Below are 26,059 nucleotides of genomic sequence, written 5' to 3'. Positions count from 1 at the left end.
GTGTGGAATCAGCACGTCCCGGAGGCAGCTTCCGAAATCGTGAGCATTCTCTGGTGGTAGGGGCGTTCAAGATGGCGCTCAGGTGGGAGGTAAAGTTTAGTGGTTGGGGAGTTTTTTTGAGTTTTTCATGACCTGAATGTTAATTTTTGCTTTTTTTGACTACAGAAAAATAAGGACTTAACACTAGTTGTTTAAACTTCAGTTATAATTGAAAGAAAAAAAAAACGATTTTTTTTTAGGTTTAAAAAGTCCGATATGAGTAACACTGGGAAAAGAAAAGAGAGTGCTGGGTCTTCGAAGGAGAACTCTAAGATACCTCAATCGTATATGTATAGCACTACAAAAAAATCGATGGCAACTAAAGGGAAAAGTGAAGAAGCTGCAGGGGCAGCAACAGGGCGGAGGCGCCGCGCGCCCGGCCGATATGTTGGACCGGTGCGCTTTACGTGCTGAAATAAACACGAGACAGCCCCGAAATGTTTCCAGAGTGCTGTGCACTGAAGACTTGCCTGGTGCTCTTCCGTGCAGATTGTTTGTCCTCCTCCAGTGCGGGACGAGCCAACACAAGGGAGCGCATTCGCCAACATCCAGGCACGCAATGCGATTTGGAAAGCAGCTCCTTTCCAAAGAGTTGCACACGAACGATCCTTCAGTCCCGCTCGGGGGGCACGGAACCCCCGCCACACACAGCTTCAAGTAGCGAGTCAGGCGCCGGGGCTTTTGCTTACGGCCACACCACCCTGAACACGCCCGATCTCGTCTGATCTCGGAAGCTAAGCAGCGTTGGTCCTGGTTAGTACTTGGATGGGAGACTGCCTGGGAATACCAGGTGCTGTAAGCTTTTGCTCTCCCGGCCAGCAGGGGTCGCTGTTGGTGCCGTAGGCTTTGGGAGGAAAACCTGCAGGATGGAAAGGTGATCTATAGACTCATCTCTAGAGATGTTTTGTTGCTGTGGCATGTGTGTGACCCATATTCAAAAAAAAAAACCCGTCTGTAAAACGAATATCGAAGCTGCCTCTAAATCTGCAAATGAAGATGAGTCGATAAACCACTCGTTTTTCGTATAACTAGACATATATTCATTTGTTACCGATTTCATTCATTGAGCACGGATACAATAGAGGTACAGCCATTCACTGTTTGACATGTCTGCACTGGTACAGAACCGAGCAATCAGAAAACGGGTGAAACTGTCTTTAGACTCAGCATACAGTACCGAGGCCCCCCATGACCAAATAAAGGCTAACCTCGATAATCAGCCTAAAGAACGCAGACTACAGCAAAACGACTGACTTTGAAAAGGGAATGAACGTCCGGAAGGAGTAGTGGAACTAGCTTGAGATGCTTCTCCGGACCCCTAACTAAAAGCCAGCGAGAACCAGCAGCGGCGTCCACTCCTGTCGAACCGGGATCCTTCCGCAGCCACGCAGCTCGTGGTGTCCTAACCCTCCCGTATCTGATTTTGGACCAAGCACATCAGGGGAGAGCGCGAACGCAGTCCCCCACTACCAGAAATTATGCAGTCGAGATTCCCACATTTGGGGAATTCGCAGGGGTCAGCACAGCCGGAGTGCAATGGCCGAGCCTCGCCCTGGGTGAACCTCCTTCTTGATCAAGGTTTCTCCCCTGCCAGGTAAGTATAAGTTAAACAGGCCCCTGCAAGCGGCCCGCACCCACAGCACAAATCGCGCAGCCTAGGCCACCTCCTCGCCCCGCACGCCACCGCCTCCTGCTGGGCCCACTCTTTCACACACTCACACGCCACACTAACACTCAAAAGTGTGGGCAAAACGAGAAAACGAGCGCGCCGTTTCCTACACATCTGCAGTCGCCGTTGCGCATTCGCAGCATGTCCCGGGATGCAATTCGGCCTCATTTGCATAACTCCAGACCGGCAGATCGCCACGCAAGCTCGCGACGTGCGCCTGCCACACACCGAACAAACCTTTTCAGCAATTTCCAAAAAACAGGCCTGCTCGCCTGCCCACAAGGCTCCGTCTCTTACCTGCTCTCCAGAGCCTGCTGCCTTCTGTGCTTTTCTCTCGGCACCGCTGCAGTGCACACAACTCCTGCAGCGGGAGGGGGGGAGAAAGTTCCCGCGCTCCGCCGCAGGGAAGGCTCGCTCCGTGCGCTCACGTCCTTTCGATGCCAGTCCAACAAGTGCTCCGCATTAGCTGCGTCGGGGCTCCGGCGTGTCGCACCTCACCTCACCTCGCACTGCCCCCTCCTTGAATGTCTGCCGCTGGGCATGCCCCACTCTCCTCCGCCTTATCTTATCGCGTGTGAGCACCGACAATGGCCACAATGCCGGGGAATGGCACCTGTAAAGTGTTAATTGGGGCACAGGAACAGCCCATCTCGTCTCGGGGGGGCCGGCTTCAGAGACAATACAGCAAACACAGCGGGGCGGGGGAAGAAGACGACACCACACATGCGGGTACATTCAGCTCCGGCGGGAACGAGACATTTGTCGGTCTTTTCAAGTGCCGAGAGCCGAGCAATCCTTCACTTGTATCGTTTCTCCCCGGTGACTAGATCTGGCCCTGCGACTCTCGACTGGGCTCACCCCCGGGGCAGCCCAGCAGGTGTGAGCCTGGCCGGCACCCGGATGGGAGATTCCACCCCGGAAAAGCTCCGGTTGCTGCTGCTCCTGCAAGAGGTGTGACTGGGACCAGTAGGGAGCGCTCACCCTGCGGGCTGTGTGGCTCTCTTACGCCCCAGCCTCCTGATGGCGACATTCTGCTGCACAAACAGGCGCCGTCCTTCGGGGGAGGCGTCAAACCGAGGTCCCGACCCTCCTTGGCCATTAGGAAACCCCAGGGCGTCTCTCAAAAAGAGACGCCGGGGGTGTCCCTCTGGTGTTAGTGCTCCCCTTTACCCATCAGTCGGGGTCTCCTCCTAATCCCCGTCTCACCTGTAACAATCAATGACGAGGCCCCCCTGTCCGTGAGATTTAGTACTCGCGCAAGAGACCGGGGGCAGAGCGCGAACGCGGTCACCCGCCCCCCACAAAGTGCGCGCTCCGGGTTCCCTCTCGGGGCCCTGCAACACAGCGGAAGGGCAGCGAGAAGGAGCCTCTTGCTCTGACGCCGCAAGGCCACAAGAGGGCGGAGGCGCCGCGCGCCCGGCCGACGTGTTGGACCGGTGCGCTTTACGTGCTGAAATAAACACGCGAAAGCCCCGAAATGTTTCCAGAGTGCTGTGCACTGGAGGTTTTTGTCTGGTGAAGACTTGCCTGGTGCTCCTCCGTGCAGATTGTTTGTCCTCCTCCAGTGCGGGACGAGCCAACACAAGGGAGCGCATTCGCCAACATCCAGGCACGCAATGCGATTTGGAAAGCAGCTCCTTTCCAAAGAGTTGCACACGAACGATCCTTCACCCCCAGGGCAGCCCAGCAGGTGTGAGCCTGGTCGGCACCCGGATGGGAGATTCCACCCCGGAAAAGCTCCGGTTGCTGCTGCTCCTGCAAGAGGTGTGACTGGGACCAGTAGGGAGCGCTCACCCTGCGGGCTGTGTGGCTCTCTTACGCCCCAGCCTCCTGATGGCGACACTCTGCTGCACAAACAGGCGCCGTCCTTCAGGGGAGGCGTCAAACCGAGGTCCCGACCCTCTTTGGCCATTAGGAAACCCCAGGGCGTCTCTCAAAAAGAGACGCTGGGGGTGTCCCTCTGGTGTTAGTGCTCCCCTTTACCCATCAGTCGGGGTCTCCTCCTAATCCCCGTCTCACCTGTAACAATCAATGACGAGGCCCCCCTGTCCGTGAGATTTAGTACTCGCGCAAGAGACCAGGGGCAGAGCGCGATTAGTACTTGGATGGGAGACTGCCTGGGAATACCAGGTGCTGTAAGCTTTTGCTCCCCCGGCCAGCAGGGGTCGCCGTTGGTGCCGTAGGCTTTGGGAGGAAAACCTGCAGGATGGAAAGGTGATCTATAGCCTCATCTCTAAAGATGTTTTGTTGCTGTGGCATGTGTGTGACCCATATTCAAAAAAAAAAACCCGTCTGTAAAACGAATATCGAAGCTGCCTCTAAATCTGCAAATGAAGATGAGTCGATAAACCACTCGTTTTTCGTATAACTAGACATATATTCATTTGTTACCGATTTCATTCATTGAGCACGGATACAATAGAGGTACAGCCATTCACTGTTTGACATGTCTGCACTGGTACAGAACCGAGCAATCAGAAAATGGGTGAAACTGTCTTTAGACTCAGCATACAGTACCGAGGCCCCCCATGACCAAATAAAGGCTAACCTCGATAATCAGCCTAAAGAACGCAGACTACAGCAAAACGACTGACTTTGAAAAGGGAATGAACGTCCGGAAGGAGTAGTGGAACTAGCTTGAGATGCTTCTCCGGACCCCTAACTAAAAGCCAGCGAGAACCAGCAGCGGCGTCCACTCCTGTCGAACCGGGATCCTTCCGCAGCCACGCAGCTCGTGGTGTCCTAACCCTCCCGTATCTGATTTTGGACCAAGCACATCAGGGGAGAGCGCGAACGCAGTCCCCCACTACCAGAAATTATGCAGTCGAGATTCCCACATTTGGGGAATTCGCAGGGGTCATCACAGCCGGAGTGCAATGGCCGAGCCTCGCCCTGGGTGAACCGATTTCGATTTTTAAGAACTTTATTTTCTTTTCACAAAAAAATACAGGACATCACAAATCAGAAAGCTTTACATTAATATACATACTTAAAAAAGTATATATGATCACATCTCATTACATTTTGACACGGTAACAGTTACATAGCAACAATTTTCTTTTTTTCTGGTGCAAATCACATTCTTTACTTAAACTTGATAATGTTTTTCACAGTTTCTTGAGATATTGACCTATGCTCTCTATTTCCCACAGATTTTCTGCTTCCTCCCTCCCTTCTCTCCACAGATCTCTGAGGTAATAGATTTCTCTCAGGTGATGAACAAGGCCAGGCTACCTGCAGCCTTGACTGGAATCTTGATGCCTTTGAACAGCCCCATGTTCCTCACTCTCCACAGGGCATCTTTCCCACTGTTCACCACGGCCCAGATCCTGTCAAACACGTCAGGAGGAAGTTTGACAGGAGAGATGCCGTATATGACGAAAGCAGCAGTCAGGGTAAATTGGGACGAGAGAGCCTGCAACCAATCTTCAAACTGTGCCCAGAAGGCCTTTGCAAAAAAGCAGGACCACAGGAGATGGGATACAGTCTCCTCCTCGCCGCAGCCCACCCTAACGCAGCGAGGGCTGGGGGTGAGGCCCCTACGGTACAAGAAAGTTCGTACCGGTAAGCACTGGTGGACGACACTCCAGGCTAAATCTCTGTGAATGTTGCACAGAAACTTAGAGGATGTGTGTTTCCACACCTTCCTTGTTTGGGCTGATGTTAAAATGCCCACATGGGTCTGCCTATTGTTCTGGGGTGCAACGAAATCTTCCAGTTTTTGGACCCTGACATCTCGGAGGGGAATATGGCCAATTGGGTGAGATCTTAGAAAACTTTTAACTGTCCCATAAATTGCAGGGCATGTGTCAGAGAGTTGGACGTCCAGCTTGGGTCTGACACCCCACACTCTGAACACCTCCCTACCTACCCAGAGCCTGGAAAAATAAGTCCAGGTACGCGCTGCAGGTGCTGTTGCAAAGCCTCTCAGCACAGAGGCCAGGAAAATGCACAGCAGCTTCGTAGCAATATCTGGGACAGACTTCCCCCCTGAGAGTAGCGGCTTGTACATTATTTCCCTTCTGAGTCTTTCCTGCTTCCCACCCCATAGAAATTGAAACATCAATCTCCTCATCACCGCCGCAACACGGTGTGGGATTGGGAAGGTAGAAGCCAGAAAATTCAAGACAGGCAAGAGCTCGGCTTTGATGACCAGCACCTTCCCTGTCATGGTGAGGTCTCGGTTCTTCCATTGCATCAGTTTTTTGTTTAAGATTGGCAATTTGTTCTGCCAATTTACTGTTCCCATCTCTTCTCCAAAATACACCCCCAGGACCTTAATTCTCTTCTCTTGCAGCCTGAGATCATGTCCTTCTTTTGGCTCCCTCCAGTTCTGATAAAAAATCTCACTCTTAGATTTGTTAATTTTTGCGGAGGAAGCCAAAGAGAAACGATCACAGCACTGCAGAGCTCTGCTAATTGAGGCATTGTCAGAGAGGAGCAGGGTGACGTCATCCATGTATAGAGATGTCTTTACCTCTCCTCCCCCACTTCCAGGCACTGGTATCCCATTAATGGCCTGATCCTGGCGCAAGGCACAGGCTAAGGGCTCCATAGCCAAAACGCATAACAAGGGGGATAATGGGCAGCCCTGCCTCACCCCTGAACAGACTTCAAAGGGGCGTGATCTATTGCCATTAACCATGACTCTGCTGTTGCTACCTGTGTACAGCAGGTTAATCCACTTTCTCATGATGGGGCCAAACTTCATGTGCTCAAGTCCCGATGTTAAGTACTGCCGGTTTAGGCGGTCAAAGGCCTTTTCTAGGTCTACACCTAAAATGCAAAGAGGGAGGGAGCGATCCTCAGAGTACAGACAGACATCCCTCAACAAGGCCAGGTTGTCGCTCATCAGGCGTCCTGCTATCCCACAAGTCTGTTCTTTCCCTACCAGTGAGGCCACTACATTTTGTAGGTGCAGGAAAAGGGCTTTGGACAGGATCTTAGTGTCCAAGCCTAACAGGCTGAGGGTCTCCAGTTCTTTATGTCATTTTTTGCTCCTTTCTTAAACAAGAGAGAGATAGTGCCTTCCCTTAAGGAGTCAGGCAGCAATTCTGTCTTATAGCTTTCCTCGAATAGGAGCAGTAGCGGATCCTGAAGCAGATCCCAAAAGGTGCAATAAAATTCTTTAGGGAGCCCGTCAGCACCTGGAGTTTTCCCCTTCTGTAAGCTCTCCATCGCCTGTCTCAGCTCTTCTACTGTCAAATCCCTCTCAAGTACTTCCCTATCTTCTTCACTCAAAACGTTTTCTAGCTTTGAGGTAAAAAAATGAATTTCTTCATCCTTTAGCTCTGTAGAGCTGTACAGTCTTGAGTAGAAGGCCTCGGTGCAGGAGAGGATAGCACTCGGCTCTGTTCTCTCTCGTCCCTCCTCATCAACTACACTTTCCATGACAGACTTGGAGCCTACCACTTTCCTGAAAAAGAAGCGAGTACACTTCTCATTTTCTTCCAAGAACTGCACTCTGCCTCTTAACAGCACTCCTCGACTACTTTCTTCGGCTATGCTCCGGATGTCCTTTTTTAAAAGGGTGATATCCTCGAGCACATCGAAGCCACTGTGCAGCATCGTGTAGAGACGCTGCAGCTGCCTCTGTTTCCTGGCTAGCACTCCTCTCCGTCTGGCAGCAGCCTTCCTTCCCTCAGCCATGAAAAATGCCTTTGTCCTCATCTTCACCTCCTCCCACCACTCTCCTACTGACCCGTACAGACACTGCAAGGACAGCCACTGTGATAGTTTCTCCTTGTAGCGGGATACTACCCCCTCGTTCTCTAGCAGCTTTGTGTTGAGTTTCCAGAGGCCTGGGCCAAAGACAGTCCCGCCCTGGAGTTCCACTCTACACCCTAAAGCCTGATGATCTGAGAAGAAGACAGGCTGAAGAGTGACCCCAACAACTTTCACTCTCTCTGAGACAAAGCAATAGTCAATTTTGGAGCTGCTATTCCTCCCTGACCATGTATATCCTGCTGTTGTGGGATATATACATCTATATGTGTCTGAGAGTTTAAAGTCTTGAACTAAGTTTTGCAGGGCCAGTGAGCTGGAATCCAATTTTATCGGAGAGCTAGACTGCCTGTCTGTGTGCTCTAAGATACAATTAAAATCCCCTCCCACTATCACGTCTGTGCTACTTAACAATAGGGGAGAGAGTGCCTTGAGTAGCTCCACCCTTCCTCCCACGTCAGTAGGACAATACACATTGATTAGCCGCAGGTTAACGGTCCCCCATTCCACATCCACACACAGCAACCTGCCATCTATGACCCTCTGAATACTTTTCAATTTGAAAGCCCATCCTTTGAAAAGAATGGCCACGCCAGAGGCTCTGTTGTTATTGTCCCCTGACCAAACAGAAGGCCCTTTATCCCACCTATCTTTAAAGCTTTTATACCTCTCTTGATAGGCTAAAGCACACTCCTGCAACATCAACACATCTCCCTCTCTCTGCTGGAGGTAATCAAAGACACACTGGCATTTAACTCTGTCATTGATACCTCTGGTGTTAAGAGAAATTATGTTTAGAGCCATTTTACATAAGAAAGTGGAACCAGTCTTTACAAAACACATTTCTCTTCGGTCTCACCTGTTACCTTCTCTTTCTTTTTCTTCTTACCAATTTCCTGCCAGCCATCCTCTGAATGAGCCTTCATCAGGGTGGCAGCAGTAAAAGCGTTCACGGAGTCCATTTCAAGGAAGGGGGTAGAAAGAGGGGTGGAGGGGTTCCAGCTGTCCCCATCGCCATGCTCTCCTTCCTCCTCGCTCGGGGAGAAAACAGAGTCATTTTTCCTTTTCCTCAAGTCCAGCTCCTGGGAGCACTGAGGGGAAAGGGGTGCAGCCGATGCACCAGTCTCCTCTTCCCCCTCACCCACCAGCTGTTGCAGATCCTCCGTGACGGACTGGATGGAGGAGAGGAGGGCATCTGTAGCACTTGCAGAGTCTGAGAAAAGCAGCTCCGCTGAATCCTGGGTATCGTCGCTGGACCCGCTCCACCGGGGGGCCCCACACTGGCCCTCGTTCTGAGGAGCAGGAGTGGGGGAGGGGTCCTCGCTGTTCTCGGGGGTTTTCAAACCCTCGTGCTTGTCTGGTGCAGTCTGCGGTTGTGGGAGCGTAGTGGATTTCTCTTCCACCGGCCCCGGAGCCACAGCAGGACTGATCCTGGCTGGAGGCTGAGACTCTTTGTCCAACAAGGGTTCTTTGTTTGACTTGTTGTTTGCTTTGGCTTTTCGGGCCGGTTTGGCTGAAACAAGCACTGCCTCATCCTTTCTCATTTTGAGTTTATTGGCGTAGGCGTGAGGGCAGTTCTTAAAAACGTGTCCTTCCGAGCCACATAAATTGCACTTTGGCAGCATTGAACAGTCAGAGGCTAAATGTCCCTGTTTGCCACAGGTCTTGCAGCATTTCACAGTGCAGGACGATGCCAGGTGTCCCACAGCACCACAGCGCCGACACACCTTTGGTTGTCCCACATAAAAAACATAGCCATTGCAGGCGCCCAGCCGGATTGTAGAGGGCAGGTGCCTTAAGCCTCCATTTACATTGTCCGGTAGTAAGCGAACCTCGAATTTCCTTGCTCCTGTTTTTATACCGTCAACATCTCTAACCTCAGTTCCATGGTGGACGGTGCAGTACTGGTTAAGCCAGATGTGAATGTCCTCCGTCTTTGCCAGTTCCGAGAACATAACAATATGCACCGTTTTCCTCTCTCTCTGTGTCAGAGGCTGCAAGTTGATCTTCTCAAGTGCAGGAACTTTCCCTCTTTTTGCCTCAAAGACATCCACGCATTGTTCAAACAGAGGATAGGTAGCAAATACAACCTCAAATGCTTTCTGACCTGGGAGAGCAAAGATGAAATCCAAGTGCCGAGGTTCAAAGCCAAGTTCCTTCTGTAACACTTTTCTGCTGAACTGCATACGATCCATGAAGAGGTCATCCAAAAGCTCAAAATGTACAGCATTCTTGCGGGATCCAAAGGTTGCCATCTCAAACTGCAAAACAAACACTGCTTCCACAAAACAAGAAAACAATCCAACTACTCCAACTACAGGCTGATCAAGGTATCTCCCCTGCCAGGTAAGCCGAGAGCCGCAGGCGATGAGCCCGGAGCTGAACGGGCCCCACTGGCTCGTTTGTAAGGCCAGGTGCATTGCCAACCACGACCGGCAGGGCAGAGGCCTTGAAGGCAGCCTGGGCTCCTGCAGCTGTCCAGCCACGCACTCTGGTTTCTCTTCATCTCGTACAAATCTTTTGCCTTTTACTAAAGATTTCCATGGAGAGGAGCATGAATGAGTTCCATACAATTTTTGTGCTTTCCTGCCTTCGGGTGGGGCGCAGCTGGGCTGGTCAAAGAGAGAAAACAAAACCGCTCACAATCGCTCTTATTACGGCGACTGTGGCTGTCTGCTCTGCCAGTCCTCGGTCTCCGCCTGTCTGATTGGCGCTCTTTTCTTTGGGGGGCGGGAAGTGTCCGGCCGCAAATATGAAGCGTTACAGCAACGACATGCCATGAGACGATTGATAACGATTTCCATAGGATCCACGCGGTTGCCTGGCAACCGTCAGCTTTGCGCAGTGGCAGTATCGTAGCCTTTGAGGTTTAGCCAATGCGCGATTATTGCTAGTTGAAAACTTTTCCCAATACCCCGCTTCCGCCGGTTTGCAATACAATTAGCGAAAGCAATTCTTGACAGTCTCGTCAGAGACTGAGCAAGCTGTTTAAAGACAGATTTTGTCATGGTAACATCATGGTAGAAAGAAACAAGCTTGTTACGTCTCAACAGAAACACTCTTTAGCTCTTTCAGCGTTATGCAGAGAACAGCGTCTGTCGAGATCACTTTTGAGTCAGCGCGAAACGCTGTGTGCTGTCAGTTTGATTTCATATTGCTCGTAGCGGCGCCAGGCTTTTGTCTGTCAAACGTTAGGTTGCGCTTCTTCATGCTGCATCGTCGGCATGAGTGGAGCTTTTTAAACGTCTGTACTTACTGCGCCTCATAAGAAATCGTTTGTCCCCGTTCAAAACAGATTGTGCGATGTCCTGCAGCGTTCGCAAAGCAAACCTTTGATAGTTTGAAAGAGGAATTTATTCTGCTTCCTGTGCGTGCAGTAGTTACAAAGTTGAACGTCTTTACACGATCTGCCGCAGATCTTACAAACGAGCTAGTGGGGCCCGTTCAGCTCGGGGCTCATCGCCTGCGGCTCACGGCTTGCGAGCGTGCCCAATCCGTGCGATAACTCGGAAAACACCCGGCCACACTGTGCCGGAAACGACGCACTCTGGGAAGCCGCTATGCAAAGCGAGGTCCCAGGATCCCCTGCGGCCGGACACTTCCCGCCCCCCAAAGAAAAGAGCGCCAATCAGACGGCCGGAGACCGAGGACTCGCGGAGCAGACGGCCACAATCACCATTACAAGAGCGATTGCGAACTTGCTTGTTTTCTCTCTTTGACCAGCCCAGCTGCCCGCCACCTGAAAGCAGGGAAGCACAAAAATTGCATGGAACTCATTCATGCTCTTCTCCACAGAAATCTTTAGTAAAAGGCGAAAGATTTGTACGAGATGAAGAAAAACCAGAGTGCGTGGCTGCACAGCTGCAGGAGCCCAGGCCGCCTTCAAAGCCTCTGCGCTGCCGGTCGTGGTTGGCAATGCACCTGGCCTTACAAACTAGCCAGTGGGGCCCGTTCAGCTCTGGGCTCATCGCCTGCGGCTCACGGCTTGCGAGCGTGCCGAATCCGTGCGATAACTCGGAAAACACCCGGCCACACTGTGCCGGAAACGACGCACTCTGGGAAGCCGCTATGCAAAGCGAGGTCCCAAGATCCCCTGCGGCCGGACACTTCCCGCCCCCCAAAGAAAAGAGCGCCAATCAGACGGCCGGAGACCGTGGACTCGCGGAGCAGACTGCCACAATCGCCATAACAAGACCGATTGCGAGCGTTTTTGTTTTCTCTCTTTGACCAGCCAGGCTGCGCCTCACCCGAAGGCAGGGAAGCACAAAAAATGCATGGAACTCATTCATGCTCCTCTCCACGGAAATCTTTAGTAAAAGGCGAAAGATTTGTACGAGATGAAGAGAAACCAGAGTGCGTGGCTGCACAGCTGCAGGAGCCCAGGCCGCCTTCAAAGCCTCTGCGCTGCCGGTCGTGGTTGGCAATGCACCTGGCCTTACAAACTAGCCAGTGGGGCCCGTTCAGCTCCGGGCTCATCGCCTGCGGCTCACGGCTTGCGAGCGTGACCAATCCGTGCGATAACTCGGAAAACACCCGGCCACACTGTGCCGGAAACGACGCACTCTGGGAAGCCGCTATGCAAAGCGAGGTCCCAAGATCCCCTGCGGCCGGACACTTCCCCACCCCCAAAGAAAAGAGCGCCAATCAGACGGCCGGAGACCGAGGACTCGCGGAGCAGACTGCCACAATCGCCATAACAAGACCGATTGCGAGCGTTTTTGTTTTCTCTCATTGACCACCCAGGCTGCACCCCACCCGAAGGCAGGGAAGCACAAAAATTGCATGGAACTCATTCATGCTCCTCTCCACGGAAATCTTTAGTAAAAGGCGAAAGATTTGTACGAGATGAAGAGAAACCAGAGTGCGTGACTGCACAGCTGCAGGAGCCCAGGCCGCCTTCAATGCCTCTGCCCTGCCGGTCGTGGTTGGCAATACACCTGGCCTTACAAACGAGCCAGTGGGGCCCGTTCAGCTCCGGGCTCATCGCCTGCGGCTCACGGCTTGCGAGCGTGCCCAATCCGTGCGATAACTCGGAAAACACCCGGCCACACTGTGCCGGAAACGACGCACTCTGGGAAGCCGCTATGCAAAGCGAGGTCCCAAGATCCCCTGCGGCCGGACACTTCCCGCCCCCCAAAGAAAAGAGCGCCAATCAGACGGCCGGAGACCGTGGACTCGCGGAGCAGACTGCCACAATCGCCATAACAAGACCGATTGCGGGCGTTTTTGTTTTCTCTCTTTGACCAGCCAGGCTGCGCCCCACCCGAAGGCAGGGAAGCACAAAAATTGCATGGAACTCATTCATGCTCCTCTCCACGGAAATCTTTAGTAAAAGGCGAAAGATTTGTACGAGATGAAGAGAAACCAGAGTGCGTGGCTGCACAGCTGCAGGAACCCAGGCCGCCTTCAGGCCTCTGCCCTGCCGGTCGTGGTTGGCAATACACCTGGCCTTACAAACGAGCCAGTGGGGCCCGTTCAGCTCCGGGCTCATCGCCTGCGGCTCACGGCTTGCGAGCGTGCCCAATCCGTGCGATAACTCGGAAAACACCCAGCCACACTGTGCCGGAAACGACGCACTCTGGGAAGCCGCTATGCAAAGCGAGGTCCCAAGATCCCCTGCAGCCGGACACTTCCCGCCCCCCAAAGAAAAGAGCGCCAATCAGACGGCCGGAGACCGTGGACTCGCGGAGCAGACTGCCACAATCGCCATAACAAGACCGATTGCGGGCGTTTTTGTTTTCTCTCTTTGACCAGCCAGGCTGCGCCCCACCCGAAGGCAGGGAAGCACAAAAATTGCATGGAACTCATTCATGCTCCTCTCCACGGAAATCTTTAGTAAAAGGCGAAAGATTTGTACGAGATGAAGAGAAACCAGAGTGCGTAGCTGCACAGCTGCAGGAGCCCAGGCCGCCTTCAAGGCCTCTGCCCTGCCGGTCGTGGTTGGCAATACACCTGGCCTTACAAACGAGCCAGTGGGGCCCGTTCAGCTCCGGGCTCATCGCCTGCGGCTCACGGCTTGCGAGCGTGCCCAATCCGTGCGATAACTCGGAAAACACCCAGCCACACTGTGCCGGAAACGACGCACTCTGGGAAGCCGCTATGCAAAGCGAGGTCCCAAGATCCCCTGCGGCCGGACACTTCCCGCCCCCCAAAGAAAAGAGCGCCAATCAGACGGCCGGAGACCGTGGACTCGCGGAGCAGACTGCCACAATCGCCATAACAAGACCGATTGCGGGCGTTTTTGTTTTCTCTCTTTGACCAGCCAGGCTGCGCCCCACCCAAAGGCAGGGAAGCACAAAAATTGCATGGAATGCATTCATGCTCCTCTCCACGGAAATCTTTAGTAAAAGGCGAAAGATTTGTACGAGATGAAGAGAAACCAGAGTGCGTGGCTGCACAGCTGCAGGAGCCCAGGCCGCCTTCAAGGCCTCTGCCCTGCCGGTCGTGGTTGGCAATACACCTGGCCTTACAAACGAGCCAGTGGGGCCCGTTCAGCTCCGGGCTCATCGCCTGCGGCTCACGGCTTGCGAGCGTGCCCAATCCGTGCGATAACTCGGAAAACACCCAGCCACACTGTGCCGGAAACGACGCACTCTGGGAAGCCGCTATGCAAAGCGAGGTCCCAAGATCCTCTGCGGCCGGACACTTCCCGCCCCCCAAAGAAAAGAGCGCCAATCAGACGGCCGGAGACCGTGGACTCGCGGAGCAGACTGCCACAATCGCCATAACAAGACCGATTGCGGGCGTTTTTGTTTTCTCTCTTTGACCAGCCAAGCTGCGCCCCACCCGAAGGCAGGGAAGCACAAAAATTGCATGAAACTCATTCATGCTCCTCTCCACGGAAATCTTTAGTAAAAGGCGAAAGATTTGTACGAGATGAAGAGAAACCAGAGTGCGTAGCTGCACAGCTACAGGAGCCCAGGCCGCCTTCAAAGCCTCTGCGCTGCCGGTCGTGGTTGGCAATGCACCTGGCCTTACAAACTAGCCAGTGGGGCCCGTTCAGCTCCGGGCTCATCGCCTGCGGCTCACGGCTTGCGAGCGTGACCAATCCGTGCGATAACTCGGAAAACACCCAGCCACACTGTGCCGGAAATGACGCACTCTGGGAAGCCGCTATGCAAAGCGAGGTCCCAAGATCCCCTGCGGCCGGACACTTCCCGCCCCCCAAAGAAAAGAGCGCCAATCAGACGGCCGGAGACCGTGGACTCGCGGAGCAGACTGCCACAATCGCCATAACAAGACCGAATGCGAGCGTTTTTGTTTTCTCTCTTTGACCAGCCAGGCTGCGCCCCACCCGAAGGCAGGGAAGCACAAAAATTGCATGGAACTCATTCATGCTCCTCTCCACGGAAATCTTTAGTAAAAGGCGAAAGATTTGTACGAGATGAAGAGAAACCAGAGTACGTGGCTGCACAGCTGCAGGAGCCCAGGCCGCCTTCAAAGCCTCTGCGCTGCCGGTCGTGGTTGGCAATGCACCTGGCCTTACAAACGAGCCAGTGGGGCCCGTTCAGCTCCGGGCTCATCGCCTGCGGCTCACGGCTTGCGAGCGTGCCGAATCCGTGCGATAACTCGGAAAACACCCGGCCACACTGTGCCGGAAACGACGCACTCTGGGAAGCCGCTATGCAAAGCGAGGTCCCAAGATCCCCTGCGGCCGGACACTTCCCAACCACCAAAGAAAAGAGCGCCAATCAGACAGCCGGAGACCGAGGACTCGCGGAGCAGACTGCCACAATCGCCATAACAAGACCGATTGCGAGCGTTTTTGTTTTCTCTCTTTGACCAGCCAGGCTGCGCCCCACCCGAAGGCAGGGAAGCACAAAAATTGCATGGAACTCATTCATGCTCCTCTCCACGGAAATCTTTAGTAAAAGGCGAAAGATTTGTACGAGATGAAGAGAAACCAGAGTGCGTGGCTGCACAGCTGCAGGAGCCCAGGCCGCCTTCAAAGCCTCTGCCCTGCCGGTCGTGGTTGGCAATACACCTGGCCTTACAAACGAGCCAGTGGGGCCCGTTCAGCTCCGGGCTCATCGCCTGCGGCTCACGGCTTGCGAGCGTGCCGAATCCGTGCGATAACTCGGAAAACACCCGGCCACTCTGTGCCGGAAACGACGCACTCTGGGAAGCCGCTATGCAAAGCGAGGTCCCAAGATCCCCTGCGGCCGGACACTTCCCGCCCCCCAAAGAAAAGAGCGCCAATCAGACGGCCGGAGACCGTGGACTCGCGGAGCAGACTGCCACAATCGCCATAACAAGACCGATTGCGGGCGTTTTTGTTTTTTCTCTTTGACCAGCCAGGCTGCGCCCCACCCGAAGGCAGGGAAGCACAAAAATTGCATGGAACTCATTCATGCTCCTCTCCACGGAAATCTTTAGTAAAAGGCGAAAGATTTGTACGAGATGAAGAGAAACCAGAGTGCGTGGCTGCACAGCTGCAGGAGCCCAGGCCGCCTTCAAAGCCTCTGCGCTGCCGGTCGTGGTTGGCAATGCACCTGGCCTTACAAACTAGGCAGTGGGGCCCGTTCAGCTCCGGGCTCATCGCCTGCGGCTCACGGCTTGCGAGCGTGACCAATCCGTGCAATAACTCGGAAAACACCCGGCCACACTGTGCCGGAAACGACGCACTCTGGGAAGCCGCTATGCAAAGCGAGGTCCCAAGATCCCCTGCGGCCGGACACTTCCCAACCCCCAAAGAAAAGAGCGCCAATCAGACGGCCGGAGACCGAGGACTCGCGGAGCAGACTGCCACAATCGCCATAACAAGACCGATTGCGAGCGTTTTTGTTTTCTCTCTTTGACCAGCCAGGCTGCGCCCCACCCGAAGGCAGGGAAGCACAAAAATTGCATGGAACTCATTCATGCTCCTCTCCACGGAAATCTTTAGTAAAAGGCGAAAGATTTGTACGAGATGAAGAGAAACCAGAGTGCGTGGCTGCACAGCTGCAGGAGCCCAGGCCACCTTCAAAGCCTCTGCCCTGCCAGTCGTGGTTGGCAATACACCTGGCCTTACAAACGAGCCAGTGGGGCCCGTTCAGCTCCGGGCTCATCGCCTGCGGCTCACGGCTTGCGAGCGTGCCGAATCCGTGCGATAACTCGGAAAACACCCGGCCACACTGTGCCGGAAACGACGCACTCTGGGAAGCCGTTATGCAAAGCGAGGTCCCAAGATCCCCTGCGGCCGGACACTTCCCGCCCCCCAAAGAAAAGAGCGCCAATCAGACGGCCGGAGACCGTGGACTCGCGGAGCAGACTGCCACAATCGCCATAACAAGACCGATTGCGGGCGTTTTTGTTTTCTCTCTTTGACCAGCCAGGCTGCGCCCCACCCGAAGGCAGGGAAGCACAAAAATTGCATGGAACTCATTCATGCTCCTCTCCACGGAAATCTTTAGTAAAAGGCGAAAGATTTGTACGAGATGAAGAGAAACCAGAGTGCGTGGCTGCACAGCTGCAGGAGCCCAGGCCGCCTTCAAGGCCTCTGCCCTGCCGGTCGTGGTTGGCAATACACCTGGCCTTACAAACGAGCCAGTGGGGCCCGTTCAGCTCCGGGCTCATCGCCTGCGGCTCACGGCTTGCGAGCGTGCCCAATCCGTGCGATAACTCGGAAAACACCCGGCCACACTGTGCCGGAAACGACGCACTCTGGGAAGCCGCTATGCAAAGCGAGGTCCCAAGATCCCCTGCGGCCGGACACTTCCCGCCCCCCAAAGAAAAGAACGCCAATCAGACGGCCGGACCCAACAACCTTGGCGTTATTAGCACCACGCTCTAACCAACTGAGCTAACTGGCCTCGCAACAGTGCCCCTCTCAGTGCTGCAAAAAATCGAACTCAGGGAATTTCTTTTGTCCTCTTTTGAATAGAAAGCCGTGTAATTCAGTGTACGGGCTTTCTTGTGCACTTTCATGGTTCTTGTAACCAAAATCCTACACTGGCCTGAAATGCCCCCCATTTCACAGCATTTTTCAGCTGATTTAAAATGTACCTAAAGGAGAAGCATTTTTGAAGACCATCAATTACCAAGAGCTTTTGTCAAAGGTTTTGGTGGTCATTTTTAATGACCACAGAGCGCTGTGACCTCGGTTTTACATCTCATCCAATAGACAGCGCCCTCTTACAACACAGCATCTCCGTCACTATACTGGGGCATTGGGACCCGCACAGACCTCAGGGTGAGCGTCCCCCCGCCGGCACCATTAACACCGCTTCCATCTGGAAGCTCACCCTCATCCGGGTACTGACCTAGCTCACACCCGCTTAGCTTCAGTGGGTTTTCAGTTGCGAGTTGCAAAAGCCACTGCATTGGCTGGGAATCAAAACCAAGCCTCCCGCGTGGCAGGCGAGAATTCTAACACTGAACCACCAATGCTCAATGCCTGTACCTTCAAAAAAGACGGAGGACATTCACACCTGGCTTAACCAGTACTGCACCGTCCACCATGGAACTGAGGTTAGATATGTTGACGGTATAAAAGCAGGAGCAAGGAAATTCGAGGTTCGCTTGCTACCGGACAATGTAAATGGAGGCTTAAGGCACCTGCCCTCTACAATCTGGCTGGGCGCCTGCAATGGCTATGTTTTTTATGTGGGACAACCAAAGGTGTGTCGGCGCTGTGGGACACCTGGCATCGCCCTGCACTGTGAAATGCTGCAAGACCTGTGGCAAACAGGGACATTTAGCCTCTGACTGTTCAATGCTGCCAAAGTGCAATTTACTTGGCTTGGAAGGACACGTTTTTATAAACTGCCCTCATGCCTACGCCAATAAACTCAAAATGAGAAAGGATGAGGCAGTGCTTGTTTCAGCCAAACCGGCCCGAAAAGCCAAAGCAAACAACAAGTCAAACAAAGAACCCTTGTTTGATAAAGTCTCAGCCTCCAGCCAGGATCTGCCCTGCTGTGGTTCCGGGGCCGGTGGAAGAGAAATCCACTACGCCCCCACAACAGACTGCACCAGACAAGCACGAGGGTTTGAAAACCCCCGAGAACAGCGAGGACCCCTCCCCCACTCCTGCTCCTCAGAACGAGGGCCAGTGTGGGGCCCCCCGGTGGAGCGGGTCCAGCGAGGATACCCAGGATTCAGCGGAGCTGCTTTTCTCAGACTCTGCAAGTGCTACAGATGCCCTCCTCTCCTCCATCCAGTCCATCACAGAGGATCTGCAGCAAATGGTTGGTGAGGGGGAAGAGGAGACTGGTGCATCGGCTGCACCCCTTTCCCCTCAGTGCTCCCAGGAGCTGGACTTGAGGAAAAGGAAAAATGACTCTGTTTTCTCCCCGAGCGAGGAGGAAGGAGAGCATGGCGATGGGAACAGCTGGAACCCCTCCACCCCTCCCTCTACCCCCTTCCTTGAAATGGACTCCGTGAATGCTTTTACTGCTGCCACCCTGATGAAGGCTCATTCAGAGGATGGCTGGCAGGAAATTGGTAAGAAGAAAAAGAAAAAGAAGAAGGGACCAGGTGAGACAGAAGAGAAATGTGTTTTGTAAAGACTGGTTCCACTTTCTTATGTAATATGGCTCTAAACATAATATCTCTTAACACCAGAGGTATCAATGACAGAGTTAAATGCCAGTCTGTCTTTGATTACCTCCAGCAGAGAGAGGGAGATGTGTTGATGTTGCAGGAGTGTCCTTTAGCCTATCAAGAGAGGTATAAAAGCTTTGAAGATAGGTGGGATAAAGGGCTTTCTGTTTGGTCAGGGGACAATAACAACAGAGCCTCTGGCGTGGCCATTCTTTTCAAAGGATGGGCATTCAAATTGAAAAGTATTCAGAGGGTCATAGATGGCAGGTTGCTGTGTGTGGATGTGGAATGGGGGACCATTAACCTGCGGATATTCAATGTGTATTGCCCTACTGACGTGGGAGGAAGGGTGGAGCTACTCAAGGCACTCTCTCACCTATTGTTATGTAGCACAGACGTGATAGTGGGAGGGGATTTTAATTGTATCTTAGAGCACACAGACAGGCAGTCTAGCTCTCTGATAAAATTGGATTCCAGGTCACTGGCCCTGCAAAACTTAGTTCAAGACTTTAAACTCTCAGACACATATAGATGTATATATCCCACAACAGCAGGATATACATGGTCAGGGAGGAATAGCAGCTCCAGAATTGACTATTGCTTTGTCTCAGAGAGAGTGAAAGTTGTTGGGGTCACTCTTCAGCCTGTCTTCTTCTCAGATCATCAGGCTTTAGGTCGTAGAGTGGAACTCCAGGGCTTTGGCCCAGGCATCTGGAAACTCAACACAAAGCTGCTAGAGAACGAGGGGGTAGTATCCTGCTACAAGGAGAAACTATCACAGTGGCTGTCCTTGCAGTGTCTGTACGGGTCAGTAGGAGAGTGGTGGGAGGAGGTGAAGGTGAGGACAAAGGCCTTTTTCATGGCTGAGGGAAGGAAGGCTGCTGCCAGACGGAGAGGAGTGCTAGCCAGGAAACAGAGGCAGCTGCAGCGTCTCTACACGATGATGCACAGTGGCTTCGATGTGCTCGAGGATATCACCCTTTTAAAAAAGGACATCCGGAGCATAGCCGAAGAAAGTAGTCGAGTGCAGTTCTTGGAAGAAAATGAGAAATGTTCTCGCCTCTTTTTCAGGAAAGTGGAAGGCTCCAAGTCTGTCATGGAAAGTGTAGTTGATGAGGAGGGACGAGAGAGAACAGAGCCGAGTGCAATCCTCTCCTGCACCGAGGCCTTCTACTCAAGACTGTACAGCTCTACAGAGGTAAAGGATGAAGAAATTCATTTTTTTACCTCAAAGCTAGAAAACGTTTTGAGTGAAGAAGATAGGGAAGTACTTGAGAGGGATTTGACAGTAGAAGAGCTGAGACAGGCTATGGAGAGCTTACAGAAGGGGAAAACTCCGGGTGCTGACGGGCTCCCTAAAGAATTTTATTGCACCTTTTGGGATCTGCTTCAGGATCCGCTGCTGCTCCTATTCGAGGAAAGCTATAAGACAGAATTGCTGCCTGACTCCTTAAGAGAAGGCACTATCTCTCTCTTGTTTAAGAAAGGAGCAAAGAATGACATAAAGAACTGGAGACCCCTCAGCCTGTTAGGCGTGGACACTAAGATCCTGTCCAAAGCCCTTTTCCTGCGCCTACAAAATGTAGTGGCCTCACTGGTAGGGAAAGAACAGACTTGTGGGATAGCAGGATGCCTGATGAGCGACAACCTGGCCTTGTTGAGGGATGTCTGTCTGTACTCAGAGGATCGCTCCCTCCCTCTGTGCATTTCAGGTGTAGACCTAGAAAAGGCCTTTGACCGCCTAAACCGGCAGTACTTAACTTCGGTACTTGAGCACATGAAGTTTGGCCCCATCATGAGAAAGTGGATTAACCTGCTGTACACAGGTAGCAACAGCAGAGTAATGGTTAATGGCAATAGATCACGCCCCTTTGAAGTCTGTTGTGAGGCAGGGCTGGCCATTATCCCCCTTGTTATTCGTTTTGGCTATGGAGCCCTTAGCCTGTGCCTTGCGCCAGGATCAGGCCATTAATGGGATACCAGTACCTGGAAGTGGGGGAGGAGAGGTAAAGACATCTCTATACATGGATGACGTCACCCTGCTCCTCTCTGACAATGCCTCAATTAGTAGAGCTCTGCAGTGCTGTGATCGGTTCTCTTTGGCTTCCTCTGCAAAAATTAACAAATCAAAGAGCGAGATTTTTTATCAGAACTGGAGGGAGCCAAAAGAAGGACATGATCTCAGGCTGCAAGAGAAGAGAATTAAGGTCCCGGGGGTGTATTTTGGAGAAGAGATGGGAACAGTAAATTGGCAGAACAAATTGCCAATCTTAAACAAAAAACTGATGCAATGGAAGAACCGAGACCTCACCATGACAGGGAAGGTGCTGGTCATCAAAGCCAAGCTCTTGCCTGTCTTGAATTTTCTGGCTTCTACCTTCCCAATCCCACACCGTGTTGCGGCGGTGCTGAGGAGATTGATGTTTCAATTTCTATGGGGTGTGAAGCAGGAAAGACTCAGAAGGGAAATAATGTACAGGCCGCTACCCTCAGGGGGGAAGTCTGTCCCAGATATTGCTACGAAGCTGCTGTGCATTTTCCTGGCCTCTGTGCTGAGAGGCTTTGCAACAGCACCTGCAGCGCGTACCTGGACTTATTTTTCCAGGCTCTGGGTAGGTAGGGAGGTGTTCAGAGTGTGGGGTGTCAGACCCAAGCTGGATGTCCCACTCTCTGACACATGCCCTGCAATTTATGGGACAGTTAAAAGTTTTCTAAGATCTCACACAATTGGCCATATTCCCCTCCGAGATGTCAGCGTCCAAAAACTGGAAGATTTCTTTGCACCCCAGAACAATAGGCAGACCCCTGTGGGCATTTTAACATCAGCCCAAACAAGGAAGGTGTGGAAACACACATCCTCTAAGTTTCTGTGCAACATTCACAGAGATTTAGCCTGGAGTGTCGTCCACCAGTGCTTACCGGTACGAACTTCCTTGTACCGTATGGTCCTCACACCCAGCCCTCGCTGCGTTAGGGTGGGCTGCAGCGAGGAGGAGACTGTGACCCATCTCCTGTGGTCCTGCTTTTTTGCTAAGGCCTTCTGGGCACAGTTTGAAGATTGGTTGCAGGCTCTCTCGCCCCAATTTACCCTGACCGCTGCTTTCGTCATATACGGCATCTCTCCTGTCAAACTTCCTCCTGACGTGTTTGACAGGATGTGGGCCGTGGTGAACAGTGGGAAAGACGCCCTGTGGAGAGTGAGGAACATGGGGCTGTTCAAAGGCATCAAGATTCCAGTCAAGGCTGCAGGTAGCCTGGCCCTGTTCATCACCCGAGAGAACTATTACCTCAGAGATCTGTGGAGAGAAGGGAGGGAGGAAGCAGAAAATCTGTGGGAAATAGAGGGCATAGGTCAATATCTCAAGAAACTGTGAAAAACACTATCATGTTTAAGTAAAGAATGTGATTTGCTTCAGAAAAAAGAAATTGTTGCTATGTAACTCGTACCGTGTCAAAATGTAATAAGATGTGATCATATATACTGTTTTAAGTATGTATATTAATGTAAAGCATTTGTGATGCCCTGTATTTTATTGTGAAAAGGAAATAAAAGTTCTTAAAAATCGAAATCGCTGGAGGAAACAGTCCATCTGGCCATGAAACTCATTTGAACGTCTAGCTACAGCAACTAACAATATCATGATTTATTCAGGATGTGTGGAATCAGCACGTCCCGGAGACAGCTTCCGAAATCGTGAGCATTCTCTGGTGGTGTCCTGCAGGGCACCTGTGGGCGTGCATTGGTGGTATAGTGTTGAGCATAGCTGCCTTCCAAGCAGTTGACCCGGGTTCGATTCCTGGCCAACGCAGTGGCAATTGGTTTCAAATGCTGTCATGAGCCTTGGATTATGACTAGCAAAGCGAAGCCTTTTGAAAGAGCTAAAGCACTGCAAAACGGAATTGAAGGAGAATCTTACAGGGGATTCTGAGCGGTGTCTGCATACACGCAGTCCGATACGGGTGCTGAAAGCTTGAGCTACTCTCAATGTCATGCTGCCTTTCCCCGGAGTAAATCTGTTACATTGAAGGAATGCTTCTCGCAGGTTCAAAAGGGACCCTTGTTAATTGGAGAAATCAATGATTTCTAATGAATTCTGTATGTGTTAAAAGACAGCTATACACAGAAAACATGCAGGACACTGCCCATGATGTTTCCCGAGCCGAAACACAGTGCGTTTTTCCAAGCCATCTGACAAAGCTCGCCCACTGAAAACTGCAGCAGATCGTGTAAAGACCTTCAACTTTGTAACTACTGCACGCACAGGAAGCACAATAAATTCCTCTTTTCAAACTGTCAAAGGTTTGCTTTGCAAACGCTGCAGGACATCGCACAATCTCTTTTGAACGGGGACAAACGATTTCTTATGGGGCGCAGTAAGTACAGACGTTTAAAAAGCTCCACTCATGCCGACGATGCAGCATGAAGAAGCGCAACCTAACGTTTGACAGACAAAAGCCGGGCGCCGCTACGAGCAATATGAAATCAAACTGACAGCACACGGCGTTTCGCGCTGACTCAAAAGTGATCTCGACAGACGCTGTTCTCTGCATAACGCTGAAAGAGATAAAGAGCGTTTCTGTTGAGACGTAACAAGCTCGTTTCTTTCTACCATGATGTCACCATGACAAAATCTGTCTTTAAACACCTTGCTCAGTCTCTGACGAGACTGTCAAAAATTGCTTTCGCCGATTGTATTGCAAACCAGCGGAAGCGGGGTATTGGGAAAAGTTTTCAACTAGCAACAATCGTGCGTGCTAATTAGAACAACAGCAACGCTGAGCTCTCAGCACCGTACTGAGCCCAGGTGTTATTCTAAAGCTGTCAGGTGCAGTTCATTTATATGAAGGAAATCTCTTACTGGGTACGATTACAATGCAGTAAGTAGCACAGGCTACTTGGGGAATAGCCCGATGTGTTTTAAAACGACCCGAGCCAAGTAGGAGTCGAACCTACAATCTCCTAATCCGTAGTCAGATGCATTATGCATTGCGCCACTGTCCCTGGTGTGACACTACAGGACTGTAACCCAGTGATCTCAGCCCTGCAACTAGTAAAATATTACCCCCGGTCCATTCTTTTCCAAAAGTGAGAAACACCTGTTTTCTACATTTTGTCTGTTTTAAAACCATATCTCTTTAAACCAAACCAAGAGTTTGTCTTTTGCACTGATATTCTGATTCATTTCGATTTCAAAGAAAAAAAAGCATTACCTTCCAAAGCATCATAAAATTGTCCCTTCTTCCAGACTCTACTTATCTCTTGTAGTAGTACAGTAGACCTTTCCAGGTGAGCAGATCACAGAGTCCGAAATGAGCTTCCTCCATCAAGCAAAGTACCTGAACATGACTCTGTCTTCATAAAAGCGCCCCTGTAATAAAGAAATTAAATCCGAAATCAAGAGGGCAGTTGCCTACTGAAGTTCAAGAAGTCATCAATTTTAACCTAGCAACACATTAAAGGCTGCATCTATACAAGTACGATTCTAGAAATGCTCACCAGATTACGTTTTAAGAAGGAACTGCGCCTCAGGTTCCGCCGAGATCTTAACTCGGATGGCAGGATTCAGAGTCCGGAGTGCGGACTGATGGCGCACGGAGGGTCCACATACTGTGGATCCCTCAGTGATCTTCCGCGTATTCAAACCGCCAGCATGTGACTCCCCTGTCCCCGTGACCTCATTGCTCTGCTCTCTCCTCTGTGCAGCCGAGCCCGACTCATGGTAAAGTGGAAAAAAATATGCCCTCAACGTGAGATTTACTCTGGACGAGGATAGATGTTACCTTTTTATCGTTGAATAGGATGTATGTGATGTGGCGACTAGGTTCAATTTTGTATCCTCTTTAAAAGATTAAGGACTGGGGTGAGCGTGATTTACCACCCTTTCAGCTAAGGACCCGACATGCGCACCGTTTAAGCTGCATAGACTCGGTCGATTAACTCTTCTCCATTAGCAGGGTTAAGGTTAAAGAAAAAAAACATTGCTGACTTCTTTTTTTTTTGCCAGCCGCTAGCGCTGATTAGCAAGGTTTGTATTTCATGTTTTGCAAGTTGCATCCATTTTAAGAAAAACAAGTCGCGTTAAAGACAGGAAATGAATACTTGCATTTAATTAAGTCTAGCCGTAGGCGGTTGTCCATAATGACCAGTACTGTTCGAGAAGACAGAACAAAGAAGGCACCGCTGGGATTCGGACCCAGGATCTCCTGTTTACTAGACAGGCGCTTTAACCAACTAAGCCACGGCGCCCCGGGAGTGTTGTCCTTTTGCAGCCACTTGGACACACCTTTAGAAAAACATTTTGTTAACAGGCATTCTGCCTCAGCCTAAACACCTATAGCTTGCAAAGTGCATGCTATTAGACAGGCACCTCTGCAAGACCTTAAGAGTCTCTTAAACTAGTGATAGTTAGGTGTTCCCAACGGGTGATGTTCGGCTTTCAAATCATCTCTCCGTGGAAGCGCCGAGATGCAGCTGTTTAAGGCTTAGAAGCAGCTGACTGTTTCACTACCTAGCTGATCACTGTCAGTCAGGGAGCTCAGAGGTGAAAAGCCTGTCTGAGAGACAATTCGCCGTCGATCAGTTCAATATGTTCCGTACCAGCTCGGCGCACCTGAGATCATCTTGGTAGCCGTGTAGCTCATATAGGTGAGAGCGTGTGTGTGTACCACCGTGATTGGATGCCGGCCCTTCTCAGGTCACAGTAAACCTTCTGCTCAAAAAAAGTGAGGTTTTATTTAATCTCTGACCAAGGGAAACGTTTCATTTTTTCAAAGAAATGTTTGTTAAAAAATAAAGTCATAGTTCAATGGGATTCAATCATAGACCGTGTGATATGGAAGTCAGGAACCTAACCCACAGCACCACCAGCACAGTCACGTGCTGAGTGCTGAAAAAGCACTACAGAAACATTATCGACAGACAATGTACAGCGTGTACTATTCTTGTGTTGCGGTACATGAATATAATTATATCGTTATTAATTTCTAATTTATAACTTTATTAACTTTATAAATTTATAAGTTAACTTTATAAATTTATTAACGTTATTAATTAATTTCACGACGCACAGACAGGGCGCGGGGAGCCGCCGCCTGCAAACACAG

General features: G+C 51.5%; 19 non-coding genes across 19 annotated transcripts; 3 read left to right on the top strand and 16 right to left on the bottom strand.

The window, feature by feature from the left end:
• Positions 1-722: 722 nt before the first annotated feature.
• On the top strand, positions 723-841 carry LOC148634927 (5S ribosomal RNA). Its single transcript, XR_015933287.1, has one exon. It is a non-coding gene; the product is annotated as a 5S ribosomal RNA (ribosomal RNA).
• Positions 842-1,477: 636 nt separating this feature from the next.
• On the bottom strand, positions 1,478-1,641 carry LOC148634926 (U1 spliceosomal RNA). Its single transcript, XR_015933376.1, has one exon. It is a non-coding gene; the product is annotated as a U1 spliceosomal RNA (small nuclear RNA).
• A 2,845-nt stretch (positions 1,642-4,486) lies between these two features.
• Positions 4,487-4,656, bottom strand: LOC148634925 (U1 spliceosomal RNA). Its single transcript, XR_015933476.1, has one exon. It is a non-coding gene; the product is annotated as a U1 spliceosomal RNA (small nuclear RNA).
• A 5,262-nt stretch (positions 4,657-9,918) lies between these two features.
• Positions 9,919-10,032, top strand: LOC148634924 (U5 spliceosomal RNA). Its single transcript, XR_015933344.1, has one exon. It is a non-coding gene; the product is annotated as a U5 spliceosomal RNA (small nuclear RNA).
• A 233-nt stretch (positions 10,033-10,265) lies between these two features.
• LOC148634923 (U4 spliceosomal RNA) lies at positions 10,266-10,407 on the top strand. The gene has a single exon (XR_015933463.1). It is a non-coding gene; the product is annotated as a U4 spliceosomal RNA (small nuclear RNA).
• A 760-nt stretch (positions 10,408-11,167) lies between these two features.
• LOC148634922 (U5 spliceosomal RNA) lies at positions 11,168-11,281 on the bottom strand. Its single transcript, XR_015933346.1, has one exon. It is a non-coding gene; the product is annotated as a U5 spliceosomal RNA (small nuclear RNA).
• Positions 11,282-11,675: 394 nt separating this feature from the next.
• On the bottom strand, positions 11,676-11,789 carry LOC148634921 (U5 spliceosomal RNA). The gene has a single exon (XR_015933342.1). It is a non-coding gene; the product is annotated as a U5 spliceosomal RNA (small nuclear RNA).
• A 391-nt stretch (positions 11,790-12,180) lies between these two features.
• On the bottom strand, positions 12,181-12,297 carry LOC148634920 (U5 spliceosomal RNA). The gene has a single exon (XR_015933317.1). It is a non-coding gene; the product is annotated as a U5 spliceosomal RNA (small nuclear RNA).
• Positions 12,298-12,688: 391 nt separating this feature from the next.
• LOC148634919 (U5 spliceosomal RNA) lies at positions 12,689-12,805 on the bottom strand. Its single transcript, XR_015933311.1, has one exon. It is a non-coding gene; the product is annotated as a U5 spliceosomal RNA (small nuclear RNA).
• A 390-nt stretch (positions 12,806-13,195) lies between these two features.
• Positions 13,196-13,312, bottom strand: LOC148634918 (U5 spliceosomal RNA). The gene has a single exon (XR_015933310.1). It is a non-coding gene; the product is annotated as a U5 spliceosomal RNA (small nuclear RNA).
• Positions 13,313-13,703: 391 nt separating this feature from the next.
• On the bottom strand, positions 13,704-13,820 carry LOC148634917 (U5 spliceosomal RNA). Its single transcript, XR_015933365.1, has one exon. It is a non-coding gene; the product is annotated as a U5 spliceosomal RNA (small nuclear RNA).
• A 391-nt stretch (positions 13,821-14,211) lies between these two features.
• On the bottom strand, positions 14,212-14,328 carry LOC148634916 (U5 spliceosomal RNA). The gene has a single exon (XR_015933296.1). It is a non-coding gene; the product is annotated as a U5 spliceosomal RNA (small nuclear RNA).
• A 391-nt stretch (positions 14,329-14,719) lies between these two features.
• LOC148634915 (U5 spliceosomal RNA) lies at positions 14,720-14,836 on the bottom strand. Its single transcript, XR_015933297.1, has one exon. It is a non-coding gene; the product is annotated as a U5 spliceosomal RNA (small nuclear RNA).
• Positions 14,837-15,227: 391 nt separating this feature from the next.
• LOC148634914 (U5 spliceosomal RNA) lies at positions 15,228-15,344 on the bottom strand. Its single transcript, XR_015933309.1, has one exon. It is a non-coding gene; the product is annotated as a U5 spliceosomal RNA (small nuclear RNA).
• A 391-nt stretch (positions 15,345-15,735) lies between these two features.
• On the bottom strand, positions 15,736-15,852 carry LOC148634913 (U5 spliceosomal RNA). The gene has a single exon (XR_015933308.1). It is a non-coding gene; the product is annotated as a U5 spliceosomal RNA (small nuclear RNA).
• A 391-nt stretch (positions 15,853-16,243) lies between these two features.
• Positions 16,244-16,360, bottom strand: LOC148634912 (U5 spliceosomal RNA). Its single transcript, XR_015933307.1, has one exon. It is a non-coding gene; the product is annotated as a U5 spliceosomal RNA (small nuclear RNA).
• Positions 16,361-16,751: 391 nt separating this feature from the next.
• Positions 16,752-16,868, bottom strand: LOC148634911 (U5 spliceosomal RNA). Its single transcript, XR_015933306.1, has one exon. It is a non-coding gene; the product is annotated as a U5 spliceosomal RNA (small nuclear RNA).
• A 6,742-nt stretch (positions 16,869-23,610) lies between these two features.
• LOC148634910 (U4 spliceosomal RNA) lies at positions 23,611-23,752 on the bottom strand. Its single transcript, XR_015933466.1, has one exon. It is a non-coding gene; the product is annotated as a U4 spliceosomal RNA (small nuclear RNA).
• A 1,376-nt stretch (positions 23,753-25,128) lies between these two features.
• On the bottom strand, positions 25,129-25,202 carry trnat-agu (transfer RNA threonine (anticodon AGU)). The gene has a single exon. It is a non-coding gene; the product is annotated as a tRNA-Thr (tRNA).
• Positions 25,203-26,059: the final 857 nt, after the last annotated feature.

This window comes from Lepisosteus platostomus, unplaced genomic scaffold (assembly GCF_059453375.1).
Source record: "Lepisosteus platostomus isolate fLepPlt1 unplaced genomic scaffold, fLepPlt1.hap1 Scaffold_30_H1, whole genome shotgun sequence".
Classification (NCBI taxonomy): domain Eukaryota; kingdom Metazoa; phylum Chordata; class Actinopteri; order Semionotiformes; family Lepisosteidae; genus Lepisosteus; species Lepisosteus platostomus.
This window is presented reverse-complemented; position numbering and strand designations above follow the sequence as displayed.